Raw genomic sequence first — 14,423 nt, forward strand, 5'->3', positions numbered from 1 at the left:
GTCACTGCTGAATACCCACATCTTCTCGTTGGCATATTTTTGATCTGAACATGTTACCTCATTCAACTTCATCCTCTGCTGTGCCTCATCCTGTGTTGTGTTTGTTCTCTGTTACATTTGAGTTGCTTTTGGGCCCTTAACAACACTAAACTCAACAATTCAACTAAAACACAAGAAACCTGTGTATCCTTTTCTGGAGCACAAGTTTCTTGTGTTTTAGTTGAATTGTTGTTGTTTAGTTGTTTTAGTTGAATTGTAGTTGTTTAGCTGCAGAAAGCCATCTGACGGCTTTGGCAGGGTGCCGTGGTCGGATGGAGGTGGTGAGATGGCATGAAAGCAGATGTTGGTGATCTGAGGCACAGGATAAAATAATCAATAAGCAGGCTCCAAAAACACAAGCAAAAAACAGAGCGGTGGAGAAGATACCAGCACTGAGTGTGGTGATGAGTGATGAGTGAGTGATGCTCCTGGGTTCTTATACTGCATACTGATGAGATGATTGAGGACAGGAGTGGAGACTAAATCAGGACCCAGGTGTGTGCAAGTCACGCCCACAATACACAGACACACAGCGTAGGTGGAACCATGAGGGAGACAGGGACCGGGACACAAGGAAAACCCTGAGTCATGGTTGGAGCCACGACAATTGTTCTCTGATGTTCTTATTGTTGTTGGCATCTGTATTCATCTGTTTCGATATCATGTCCCAGCTCAGCTCTTTGCTCAACTGCCGTTGTTTTTTAATGCTCTACAAATAAAGATTGACTTGATTAGCGTTGTTGGTCAGATGTGAACTGTCACTTAGCCAGCTCCTGTCACCACAGCTAAAACACAGTCTCCCTGGTCAGACTTAATAATGCTAGCAGTTTCTTTAAAAAAAAAAAAAAAATTTAAAAATGAAACATTGTTATGTACTTCAACATATATGTACAGACCTTGTTTATTGCATATGTAGAATATGAGTATTTTAGGGCGATAAGGCATAGGAATACTAGAAAAAATGTTGGTATTGCAAGGTTCTGTAAAACACAGATTACACTTTGCACATTTAATTATGTAGCAGATACATTAAACCTATATGTTTCAACAAAGTTGTGATTATGTTTAGTCACAAACACTTACTTGGTTATGATTAGGAAAAGATAATGTTTTGTGTTTGAAGTACCTGGGTTAGGGACACAACTCCCTGCTGGAAACACAGCAATGTTTCCATAAAAAACATTCACTTTTGTGGCACTGTCCCCACTGAACACAGTAGAAACCCAGTAGAAACATTGTTGTGATACTGTGGGGGCAGTAGCTCCGTCTGTGGGGACTTGGCTGGGAACCTGAGGGTCGCTTGTTCAAGTCCTTGCACCGAACAAGTATGGAATGTAGCCTGGCAGCAGCAGAGGTGCCAGTTCACCTATTCAACACGGTTGAAGTGCCCAGGGGCAAGGCACCAAAGACACATTTCAACTGCCAACTGCCTTTAAACTGTGTAGAGTCACACTCATCACAGTCACACTCAGTAATAGATTATCTGTATCTACAGTAATATAGTATTTACAAAACATAGATGTGAGATGACCCTGCAAGCTGCATGTGTGTGTTATAGACTTGGAGGAAATAACCCCAAAAATGACAGTTCAATTCAAAATAATAGTTTCATAATCACCATTTCATGCATAATGTGAAATACTTAACATTTCTTTGATTTGCAAGGTTTCTGGGATATTATGACATTTCTGGAATTTTACAACATTTCTAGGATTTTATGATGTTTCTAAGACTGTGATGCATAATGCCATGCCCATTTGGATTTGAAGTTTTTATCGTCTTAGATGTTGTATGACATTTAGATCATAAATCATAGGACAAAATGAAAAAAGGAGAACTTAATGAAAACTCAAAGGAAAAGAAGTCATGCAGCCTGCAAACACATAAGAGGATGCAAATATACAGCGCACAGAGGCTGCTGAGGGCAGGCAGGGTTGTGTAATCTGAGCTGTCTCTGCGTTTTCCTGCTGTGTCATCCTCAGGGAGAGACTGGATTGAGGACTGTCATCCAGACGAGCAGGCGGGGCTGTTGAGGCACAGTGTGTTCGCAGCTTGTTCTCACAGCAGATTAACGGCCTGTGGATTAGGATTAGTCACATCTATGTATACCTGCGCGCAGTCAGTGTCAGTGGGAACTGAGAGCTCAGGAAGTGAGGAGTTTGTTGGAAATAAAGCGGGTCAGAAGACGGGCAGGCGCACACTGTGCTGCAGCAGGGCTTTAATGCATGGGAATTCCAGGTGTTAACCCTTAGAAACCTGGAGCATCATCACCAGATGCCTTTCACAAGCATTCAAACCTTTCAGTTTTAATTTCAGTTTAATTTCTCTCTGCAATGTCTTTCAAAAACATGGGAAAAGGCAATGAGCAACTTTGCAAGAAATGTTCTGCAAATTGAAAAAAAAATTGTATATTTAAATTTTTAAAAAAGCTTGGGAAAACATACTTATAATGATCATAATTATATATTTTAAATTATTTCACAGAATTATTATAGTTTTTAAGCAGTTTTTCAGATAATTTCCTTGTTTTATTTATTTTTTTGTTTTATTTTCACTTTCCCCTTTTTTGTTTTTGTTTTTGTTATTTTCGTTTTTTTTTTTTTTGTTTTTGTTTTTGTTTTTGTTTTTGTTTTTGTTTTTGTTTTTGTTTTTGTTTTTGCTTTTGTTTTTTGTTTTTGATTTTTGTTTGTTTGAGGATTTTCGGGTTTTGGTTTCGGTTTTTGTGTTAATTCTCCCATAATTTTTGTAATTGTTTTTTTTTTTTTAATTCTGATTTCTTGCTAATTTTAGGGTCATCACTTCTCAAGTTCCTCATGGCCTTCTTCTTCTTTTGCCAATTTGCCCGGGTTTTTCACTAGCATAAGGTTGTATTTCAGCGAGAACGCCATATTTTGCAAAACTGCAATGGAAACACTTTTAAGTCTTTTCTAGGTCACATGATGCTATGACTATGTGCTTGTCAGTGGGAACTGGCTCCCTCATGATGTAGCAGGAGCTACAAGAGGTGTTACTGCATCACATAACTTCAAAAGTTGAGCAGATCATCTGGAAGTTTTGAATCCACAATTCCTCTGTGAAATTGTGGATCAACAACTATCACCTCCCTGAAAAGCCCTTCCATTATTGTTCCTTAGCACACCTATGGGCCTTGAATGCTAATGTTTTGAACATCCATCACCATGCTTCTTGGAGTGTTATCACCAGAGCAGAAGTCACAGAACATCACTCAGTGGAAACACAGTCATCTCACAATTGTGTTTTAATGACAATGTTTCGAAAAATCCCTTAAATTGCGTAAATCTGTAATGGAAATACTGCCTTCCCTCTCTCTCTCAGACCCAAATCTGACAAAAACAGTAAAACTAGGCAGTACTGTTCAAATATATGTTAGGGATAATGTTACTGTACAGCTTATTTTTCTCCTAAATTGTTTTTAGTAACACATTTTAGTGCCCTGTTTGGCTGTAAAGAGGGGGTTTTGAGAACAGGAAGTGAGCATCATGCTGCTTCCTGCACAGTGAAAACACACAATCAACAAACAGTCAAACTAAGCAGCGCTGATTAAATATAAACAGCAATTCTGTTACAAGCTGCATATTTCTCTCCTCAAATGTTTTTAGAAACATGATTTAACTGAATGTTTAACTGGAATACAAGATCCAACTGGTCACCATAGTTTCAAACAGATGGGGAACCATTACATCATCTACTAGCAGGAGCGTTTATTGGTCTGGTGCGGCAGAGCATTTTACAGGTGATTTTCAGAAGAGCAAGTCAGTGAGAGGAATCACTCAGATAGATAGATGGATGGATGGATGGATGGATGGATGGATGGATGAAGGGACAGATAAATAGATAGATAAATATGTATTTAATTGATTTATAATATAATTTTATTAATATTATAATGGATGGCAAAATTAACTTTTTAATGGGCAAATCATCATTGTTTTTAATAATGAAAAGAGAGAAAGTGTGAAGATGATATCCAGAGACAGTGAGAGATTTCTACGAGGAGCAGCAGATCTTAAAAATAGGTCATCAGAAAGAGAGAGATGTGGACAGAGGCCTCAGCCTTGATTCAGCAGATCTCTGTGTGTGTGTGTGTGTGTGTGTGTGTGTGTGTGTGTGTGTGTGTGTGTGTGTGTGTGTGTGTGTGTGTGTGTGCACATCTCCCTGGAACAAGCCAGAAGTGGGTCAGTTTGGCCTGACACAGAGACAGACAGCAGTTTGGCTTTGAGCCTTTTGTTCAGGTCCTGTACCAACACTGATGAACTGATTTGATCCCCAGTCAAAACAGTCTCGTAAGGATTGCTTCACCTTGTTAATATGGACTTAATATAAACACTGTTTTGAAATGCAAAAATAATCTAATTTTAAACATGCCACCGATAATTTGATTAATAGCAAGTAACTATTAAAAATTCAATGATTAATCGCAATTAAAAAAATTAATCATTTGACAGCCTTAGTAACTAGTCTAAATTAATTTAAGAGCAAACCCTGATGCCTAAGAGTGTCCCCAGCAGACTTACAGGTCACCTATATCCACATGACTCCTTTTAAAATTTAAGAGGGAGTATTAGAACATAAGCGATCGTCGTACATATGAGCGTTTTAGTATTGTTGCATTTCTAATCTCTTTCCATACTAACACGCCTTAAAATGCACATCACATGACCATTCAGGTACACTGGGCATGCGCAGGCTGGTGTTAACAGGAAACATTGCTCAGGTGGTCAGCTATTTCAAGACCTACACAGATCTACACAAGACGAGCAGCAATGGCCACGAGCAAGTCCAGAGATTTATTTTCTTAGATGAATGACAAGGTGGAGTTGTTACTGCGAGTAACACAAGAGTATAAAGTGAGCATAGCGGACTTTGCAGTAATTGTGTAGAACAAAGCGAGCATAGGTACAACAAGCATGATTATGATTATGTCCATCGCTCTTTTCAAAGCTGCAGCTTAAAAAGCTTAAAACGAACAGTCAATCACCGTGTGTGCTTTGCAAAGTCAGTAATGTCTGTAATTCGTTATCCATGTGGAAACATACACTTATGTACCATGTTTTCTTCCTGAAAATGGTCACATGACTTAGGCGTGACCAATCAAAGAAAGACTGTGTGGCTTAAGTAGCCCAATTACAAAGAGAATGGGGTGTCCACGTCAGCGTTTCCAAACTTTCATAACTTTCCAAACCCGTCCAAAGCAAAACGCAGAGTTTTCAAAATAAAACAGGGACAGCAGCATTTCCAAACAACTGGTAAGATGCCGGGTTAGAGAGGATGTCAGGCTGAAATGTAGCAATATTGATGCATCTTGAATTTAAAACAGAGTAATGTGGATATAGCCTCAGATTTTTCTGCAGTGACAGAGTTATCGTTAAGGAGTTGCTATTGTAAAAAGCAGCAAACGGTGTCAGTGTGTCTTTATTTTCAGTTGGTTTGGTATCAGGATTATCTGAGAGGATGCATTCAGTACGGCTTGATAGTTTCCCCGCTGAAGTACAAGGCCTGGTACACTTTAAATTTATAGTGGCAAACAGATTCTGACTCAGAGAATAGTTGCGTTTTTCCTACATTTCAGCATTAGTTCAATGCAGTTACATTCAACTTTGGTATTGAACTCATGAACTCATATTGGACTCATGATTCTTTTTTTTTTGGTTTTATACAATGGCACAACTCTTTCATAAATATAGAAAGAGCAGAGCTGTTTTCTGTGACGTTTCAGACACTGAGGGTCAATCCAGCAAAACAAAACCCTCAAACAGCATCAGTCACTTCCTTTCACAGAATGACTCACAAACATGTACTTGAGAAACCTTGATGCTATCAAGAGAGCACACGACGCTCTGTCTGATCTATATTTGTAAAATGGAGATGAAGCTTTAACAATATAAAGAGGAAGCCATTAGGTCCATTAATTATCATGTCACCTGCATAAAACAGCACATGAAGGACATTCTGTTTGGGTTACAAAGTCTCTGACTCACCACATTAGAGGTGTTCAGATGAAAGGACAGGAGCTAATGGATCAGGAAATCATTCAGTGGGACTATTTCCAGCGACACTTCCAATATTGGGACTGACAGTCACATGTGCATCAAACAAAATGTGTTATAATCAATCTGAGCAATGCAACCCACCATAGATCCTTACTCACCTATACAGTTGACTACTCTACTACTTTGTTACAGAGGTTGGTTGACCCTTTGAAACCTTGGGAAACAAAGAATTACCCCAAAAGAAAGAAAGGAGAAAATAAACAAATAAATGGGCAGGAAATAGTAAAAATTGTTATTGTTATTGTTACCATTACTATAACTATTTTTAATAATTATATTTTGTTGTACTGTATGTTTCAGTAATTTTCATGTAATGTAACTTAACGATATATATATATATATATATATATATATATATATATATATATATATATATATATATGTATGTATATACATATATAGCAATCATGTATTTCAGTAGAAAGTCTTTATGGCATTACATACATTATTTCTTTCATTTACGAGGTTTCTAGGATTTCAGGACATTTCTGGAATTTCACAACATTTCTAGGATTTTCTGATGTTTCTAAGACTGTAGAATGTTTCTGTGATTTTTATCTGTTTCATATTCATTCTTTAACATAACTTTAAATGTATTTTAATGATAATTAGAACTACATATTTTTTATTCTTATAATTTTCTCTCCCTCTTATCATTGTTCACCTTTTACAAATTTCGACATTTCTTGCCTAATTACTGATTGCCTTTTTCCCCATGTTTATGAAAGAAATCAAACCAACATGCTCACATTTCAGGGGTTGAAATGCTTGTGAAAGGTGTCAGAATGCAGCAAAAGAAAACTGTTGTTGATCCAGGTTTCAAAAGTTTACCATATGGTTGTCCTTCAGAATGGTTCAGTGGTTTAAAAACTACTTCAGCAATAGAAGAAAAAGTGTCCAAGCCAATAGGGGGTTTCTAGCTTTTGAAAATACAAAATGGTGTCCCTCAAGGGTTTGTAATGGGTCCTATTTTATTTACTATATATGAATAATTTGTGTTGCAGTGTTGTCAATACAAAATTTAATTTCTATGCAGAACATACTACTTTGCATAATTCTATTCCATCTTTAGTGAGTGTTTTTAAGGAGCTACAGTCTGCTTTGTTGTTCATTGAGACTTGTAATTAATCCTGAAAAAAATAAAAATAAAAATATGCTTTTCAAAGTCGAAGAGTGTGTGTGTGTGTGTGTGTGTGTGTGTGTGTGTGTGTGTGTGTGTGTGTGATTTATAGGACTCCAGTCCACAGCCTTAATTGTTGGGCCTCAGTTTGTACTATAGACGATTTATGTTGTCACTGTTTTTAGAGGGCGATTGTCAGCCGGAATGCTTTTGTGCCAGTAACAAACTGAGCAAACAGTGTCCTGTTCTCTACCCTTTGAACAATTATGAAATTTGAACTAATTCGTATTAAGAGATATAAAATAATCAACAGAATTTGGTTGCATTTGGGCTTAATAATTGTTACAACACAGTGAGAGGCAGTTGGTAATGTGAGCTGGTGAATATGTGCTGCTGACCTCCGTCTGTACAGCACATTCAGACACACACACACACACACACACACACACACACACACACACGTCAGAGGGACTTTTTACAGCCTTGTTCACTGACACCAGGGGAGCACATATGATCCCCTCAATGCTCGCTGTGTGTGTGTGTGTGTGTGCATGTGTGTATGTGTGGGTGAAGGGCCCGCCCTCCTGTTCTATATGTTGAAGAACATGTTGTTCTCTGGCAGCAGGCGAAAGCAGCGCTATCGTGAGCTCACACTGCAGCACATATGGTCTTACATGTTTCAGATCTGACTGCTTCAATACAGCCACAGTCTGCTGACAGTGCACATGTGTGAAACAAGGTGGAGGAACATGTTTTTCTTCTTTTCAAAGCAAATGAAATATGACTTACAAATGTGCTAATAGTAATAGTAATAATTAATAACTGAATGTTAGTTCATTCATTTTGTGTTGTTAGAAGGAAGTTGCACTGTAGAATCTGCCAAGATGATTTAACTTTAATCTTGGAAAACTGATTAATAAACTGACAGTCTTTATTTATGTTTACATTACATCTAATTGTTAAGTTTCCTTAAAATGTAGTTATATATACTTAATTTTGTGAAGTTGTTGCAACTTAAAAAAGGCAAGTTTAATCAAATCAATCTTTTTATGTTTTTTTCTGTGTTCTGCTGGTTGCAAACTTGTCAATCATATTTGTATTTTCTTAAACAGAACTCACAGATCTCCTAACCTCATCATTGGCTAAATCTTCTTTTCCATGATCAAGTTACTTAAAACTAACTTGTTTTCTGAAGTTGCAAATAGTTAGAAAGAACAAGGTCATTTCAATTGTCATTTTTAAGTTGCAACATCTTCACAAAATTAAGTAAATACAGCTATATTTTAAGTAAACTTAACAATTAAATACAAAGTAAACATTAATTAAGATTAATAGCTATATTTACTTTCCTTTTCCAAAATATTTGAAGTAAAATCAACATGTCAGGTTTTACAAGTGTAGAATGATTCACTATTAAATCAGTGTTACAGTTTCTTTTTAACTGATTCTTTGCTTTATTAAAACACACAAAATGAATAAATAAAAATTTTTGCAAATGAATATTTTTCCTGGCAACATTATTCTGAATTATATCTTAATTTAATGTTAATTGGTCAACTAAATAATAGAAGAAGACGACCCATATGGGCACATAAATAATAGACTTCTTCAAGTCTGATTTGTCTTGTCTGGGTTTCCAGGATTTTTGTGCTCCTATTGGCTGCTTGTCGCTACTGTCACAGCTGTTTCCATCCTCCCTTATTTAGTGGCGTCTCGTAAAATCTCCCCCCTCCACCCTCCACCCTCCGTTTAGCTCCATTTCACTGCTTATGGCTGCCCCCGCCCCCCCCGCGCGCTCCCTCTCTCGTAGTACACTGTGTACCCAGCTGAACATAAAGAGCACAGAACACTGGCATATTGTTGTCTGCTGTGTGTGTGTGTGTGTGTGTGTGTGTGTGCGTGTGTGTGTGTGTGTGTGTGTGTGTGTGTGTGTGTGTGTGTGTGCGTGTGCATGCTGTGGGAAGTATCACTGCGGTTTCCTTGCTCGTCATTAATCCACACTTTGCTATAAATCCAGCAGCCTTTGTTTCTGACCACAACTGTGACATGGCAGCATTGATCTCCCATGGAGATGTTTACATTTCTACACTTACTGAGTGTTAACTTACTGTTATTCTTTAATGTATTAGCCTCATCAGCTGCTACCACTGACGTTGCTGCTCTTCTTAAAGTGAAAAAATATTCCAGACAGTATGCAGTAAAAACTCATCACTCATACAAGAAAAGCTAAAGAAAACCCAAAAGACAAGTTTTAAAGGGCAGTGTCAGTGATGTCATGCACTTTCATAAAGCATGGTGACTCCTACAGTGTAGTCTTTATACAATAGATGCCCAATGAATTAGTGCTCCTCCCTATTTTTAGTTTGAAAAAGAATCATGACTGGGTGTCGTCAAGTTGTGTAATTTATTTATTCAATTTAAAGTTACGTAGGTTAGGTTTAACATAATGAGGTTTTGTAGATTAGATTTACAAAACGAATCATGCTTTGTCGTATCATGTTATGCATTTAATGTAAAATTTGTTATATAAAGTTTAGGAAAGTAAAAATTACATAGGTAAGGTTTAGGAAAAGATAGAGGGTAAGGGGCCGCGAACATGTGTGTTTTTTGCAATTTCATTTCTATTGTTTTCAGTGGAGAACTGCAGCAGGCCAGCCCGTTCTCACTCTGAACCTTATCAAACACATCCGCTGTGTCAGTGCCTTCAGTGTAAAGCGTGATGCAAAATGCCACCTTCGACGTCTAACTGGAATGCAACAGGATGAGATCAGATGAGACTGAGCTCGTACAGAACCAGTGGCGTTGTTATTATACGCTAGCAGCCATACGACAGCCTGATGGCACCAAGCTCGTCCAAATGCAATGCAAACAGGTGGTGTCACTTGAGAACACGGCCGAACGGAACCGGTTGTATATGCATGAAACACTGAAGGACGGCATCAGGTAACATCAGCAGCATAAGTGCGCTTATAGGGCAGGTGGGTGGGTCCCACAAACAACAACTGTCCTGTGGGAGTTTGGAGTTCACTTCCAGTGGGGGGGTGGGTTTTTTTTCCTCCATCTTACCATGTGCCTCTTTTGCCTTAACCTAATCATTTGTGACTTTGTTGGCTAATCTAACCATCTTGACAATCCGTGTTGGTTACCATGTGTGCATGTAAAAATAAGGACCACGCTGCTTCATCCCACCATGTGCATTTGTTGACATCTTGGTAACGGCATCCCAGACTGTAAACAGCTGACACAGAAGGAGACCTAAAACGTCATAAATAGACACAGAAGGTCACTGGCAGAGCTGCACCATGTGATGAGTTGGGATGAGAAGGTGTTGGACGCGCACTTCTTCCCGAATGCCTGTTTTTCAAGGCGCTGCAGCTGTGCCCTGAGATAAACAGAAGCCTATTTTACACAGGGATGGTGCCATGAAGCCGCTGCTGAGTCCCTTCTTTATTGCTTATTTGCATGTTTACACAGAACCAAAGGACAGCGGCGACATTCTGCTCCACTGTGTGGTTTCAAACAGCATCTGACTTTGTGGAGCCAAAAGAAATGTGATGTTTGACACAACATTATCAGTGTCTAGTGTGACCCATATTACACAGTTTTATCTCTACACACCTCTTGCATTTTTTACTTTTACCATATGAAGGAGTTGTCAATTTGCCATTTCACTCCTTGTAATCCTCTTAATACTTTTGAACTCATGTATAGAAATTAACTCACTAGTATGCCTGGTTGAGAATGGATTGCTTTGCAAATATTTAAGGAGTTGCCATAGCAATTTGCTCTCCTACAAATGTTTTTTTCATGAAGCCCGTATAACCTACACTTCAAAAAAATAGCTTTTAATACATTTGAATTAAATGCAAATGCAAATTTCATGCAAAAAGAGCTCTGGTATCGATATCAGTGTCAATACTGGTGGATATTCATATTCAGGTTTTGGACTTGGATTGGAACTGATACAAAAGTTGATTGCTGCATTGCTGTCCTTTGATCATATGGTTTTAGAAGAGGTAAAAAAAACATATTCATGATTCATGTAGGCTAAAGTTTATTCACAGAACAGATTAAATACTCTTATGCTGTGCAGAGTGTAGTAATCAGTCAGCGTGGGGTGCCTTGTCAAGTTAAAACTGAAAATGGTTTGAGCTTGACTAGGATGTTGCAGGTTTATAACTATGGTCATTGCACAAAAACACACAATGCAGATAAATCTGGTGTTCGCATTATGTTCCCTGCAATCTTTTAATGTGATGTGAGTGTTTAAAAATAGAAAGAAATATTACCACCTGATAGCTGTAGGTTGTTGTTGTTTGGGGGGCGAGTCAAAAAGGGGAACCTGTCTGGTGTTTTTTGGGCTGATAAAACAAACCCTGTGGGATAATCCATAGAGGATCCAGGGGATTAGTGTCCACTGTGGGAAACATTTGGTGCTTGTGCCTACACAAACAGTGACAGGACATAGATGCTGTTAAACAAACTAATATTCATTTTGTTATGTGGCACAGTAACAATCCATCACTAAGACCACTGAAAACTGTGGTCACTACCAGTACAGCCACATTTCAGCCACATGTAGTCTGAACGTCTACATTATGTTCCGCTGTAGGTTTGTATCTACATAGCATTTGAGATCCAGGGAAAGGACATTTTTAAAACAACCTGGAATAGTTTGTACACTATAATTCCAAAACAAGTCAAATAACCTTTTACTTGCCTAGAGTTAAGTAATTAGCTTTTTAACGACAACAGCGCATGTAGATGCAGCAGCCTGTAGCTCCTCAAATCCTTACTACTTTTTTGCTATATTTTTCTATTCTTTTTCTACACCATGGCCCCTTCTGCTGAAACACGACTTTTCTACATTAGAGAAGCATTTATCAGTACCGGGAAAAGTTGTGTGGGTTTTGGACTGAACATAGCAGACCACAGGAGGATTCCCACCGATGGCATGTGCCAAGCGGCAGTTTAGACCAGAGGGAAGAAACGAAACCAGGGGCACCGGACAGGGGGAGGGTAGGAGGGCCAGCATCAGGGCAAGGCTGATCCGGCTTGGACGAGGGGGCTTCTCCTCTGCCGGGCCATCTTCTGGCTCATGTCTGGTCACAGGAAAATAAAGTGGATGAGATGCGATTGAGGCTCACTCAGCAACAGGAGATCAGAGACTGCTCTATGCACATCTTCACAGAGACATGGTTAACCCCTAACATCCTAGATCAAACTGTTGCACTGGATGGGCAGACCTTTGGACACAAGACTCGGATGCATATTCAAAAAATGCACTGCAGGAATTGAATGATGCCACCAGCAGCAACATGCCCAAGGAACTGGATGGAATTTTCACAGTAGCTGCTGATTTTAATCAACAAGGACAAAAGTTATTTCGTTTTTTAAACTTGGTTTAAAAATGACCAATAAATCTACCTTCTACTTTAAGGTTAGAAGGTATCATTTTTCTCTCTGTGCTTCCAGTAAAGAGATACCAGCAATACACTGGTGCTGAACCCAATCAGATGGCAAAATCAATATCAGTTTAGTTTCTCTGTTTCCTGTACAGACACAGGCCTGATGCATGTTTAGCCAAACTTAAGTGGAGACTGGAAAGGGAGGGCAAAGCTGAAATGAGAAAATATGCCCTCTTATAGAAAAAACAAAGCAACGGTTCTTGCATAAAAAGTTAAACTTTTGTTGTGCTTTGGTCTTTTGTTCACACGACAATGGCCTTCTGGGGGCCTGGAAACGCAAACTTCTGAAACCCGGTTCCAGAGTGTAATTTTTTGAAACCCCACCCCCTCTGTCGCCATGTAAACTGGTGATGCGCAGATCCTGTGAGAACAATGACGTCAAAGCCACACAAGCACATTACGTTTCAGCCAAACAGTGAGAGAAGAAGGACAACGATAACAACAATGGCGGACTACTAAGCTTTGTTTGTGCTGCTGACTCTACTGAACTTATTAACGCTGTCAGATCTCTGTGTGCGTTTCTTCTTGTTTGTTTATACTCATCGCTCTGTAGATGAACGTCCTTATGCGCAGGTGCATGGTCTTCTTTTATCGTGTGTCATTACGATGATACACCGCCAACTACTGGCCTGTTAAGCATGCTACAGTGCTCTCGGTTGTTTTTGCGGATAGGTGTACACGAAGATCATTTTCACAATGTTATCATATGAACATTTTAAAAACACAAAAAAAAGACTTTTTCCATTTGTAGTAGGGCTGTTCTCATCTAAACGTGGCCTAAAATGCTTGAAACTTGGCTGTAATACTAATCACTCTGGAACATACTAGCATCCCCAATTTTCATAAAGCATGGAAAGTATCAAACTGATATAAAGATGTTTATGATCTTGTAATATTTATATTATTTATAATTTGGGAACCCATTGACTTACAATCCAGCACATTGGTGGACCTAAAACATTCTGATGTACCAAATCTGGGGTCAGAGGAGAGAGCTCTCTTGAATTGTGCACAGAATAACATCACAGTCACCCAGTTATTATGAAACTGGTTGTACGGCTAAGGTTAGCGCAGGTTACCATGGTTACGCTGAAAACACACAAAGCAGCAGAAAAGTGCGTCTCACAATAATTACACTATTCTGTGGTCAGGAGGCGTGTTCACGTACTTCAGGCAGGAAGAAATTCGTTGTAACATCAGTCAGCCTGTCACAGGAGTCACAGGACAGTGTACTGACTGGCTGCAGGTATTCTCTGCCTGTAATTTGCTGCTAAACATTCCCCAACTTACAGATTTCCCTTTGCTGCAGAATCAAACTGCCACCACAGCTTTTCATAGACTTTACATGGCAGCTAGCCCAAGGTCACACTTTGCTGCTGCTTGGAATGTTTTCAGTGTTTTGCATTTTCAACAAACACAAAAGCTCTCAGGAAGAGACATGGTAATTACAGCTCAGCGTGTCTGAAAAGATACAAAGCCTACTACTGTTTATTCATTCCAAAGTGAACAATAGAGCATTTATTGAGTTTGTAGTGCACATTAAGTATTTCTGCACTACTGGAAAGCCGAACAGCAGAGTGACACTGGGGTGAATGAGGTCTACAAGCTACTAATAGAAGTCAACAGCTGATGGCAGCTTCCAGCTGCCAAACATTTGCAGTCTCACAACCCATTTTTTGCAGTGTGCTCTACTGACCTGTGTTGGGGTCATAACAATAACCATGA

This window comes from Plectropomus leopardus, chromosome 8, assembly GCF_008729295.1.
Source record: "Plectropomus leopardus isolate mb chromosome 8, YSFRI_Pleo_2.0, whole genome shotgun sequence".
NCBI classification, from domain to species: Eukaryota; Metazoa; Chordata; class Actinopteri; order Perciformes; family Serranidae; genus Plectropomus; species Plectropomus leopardus.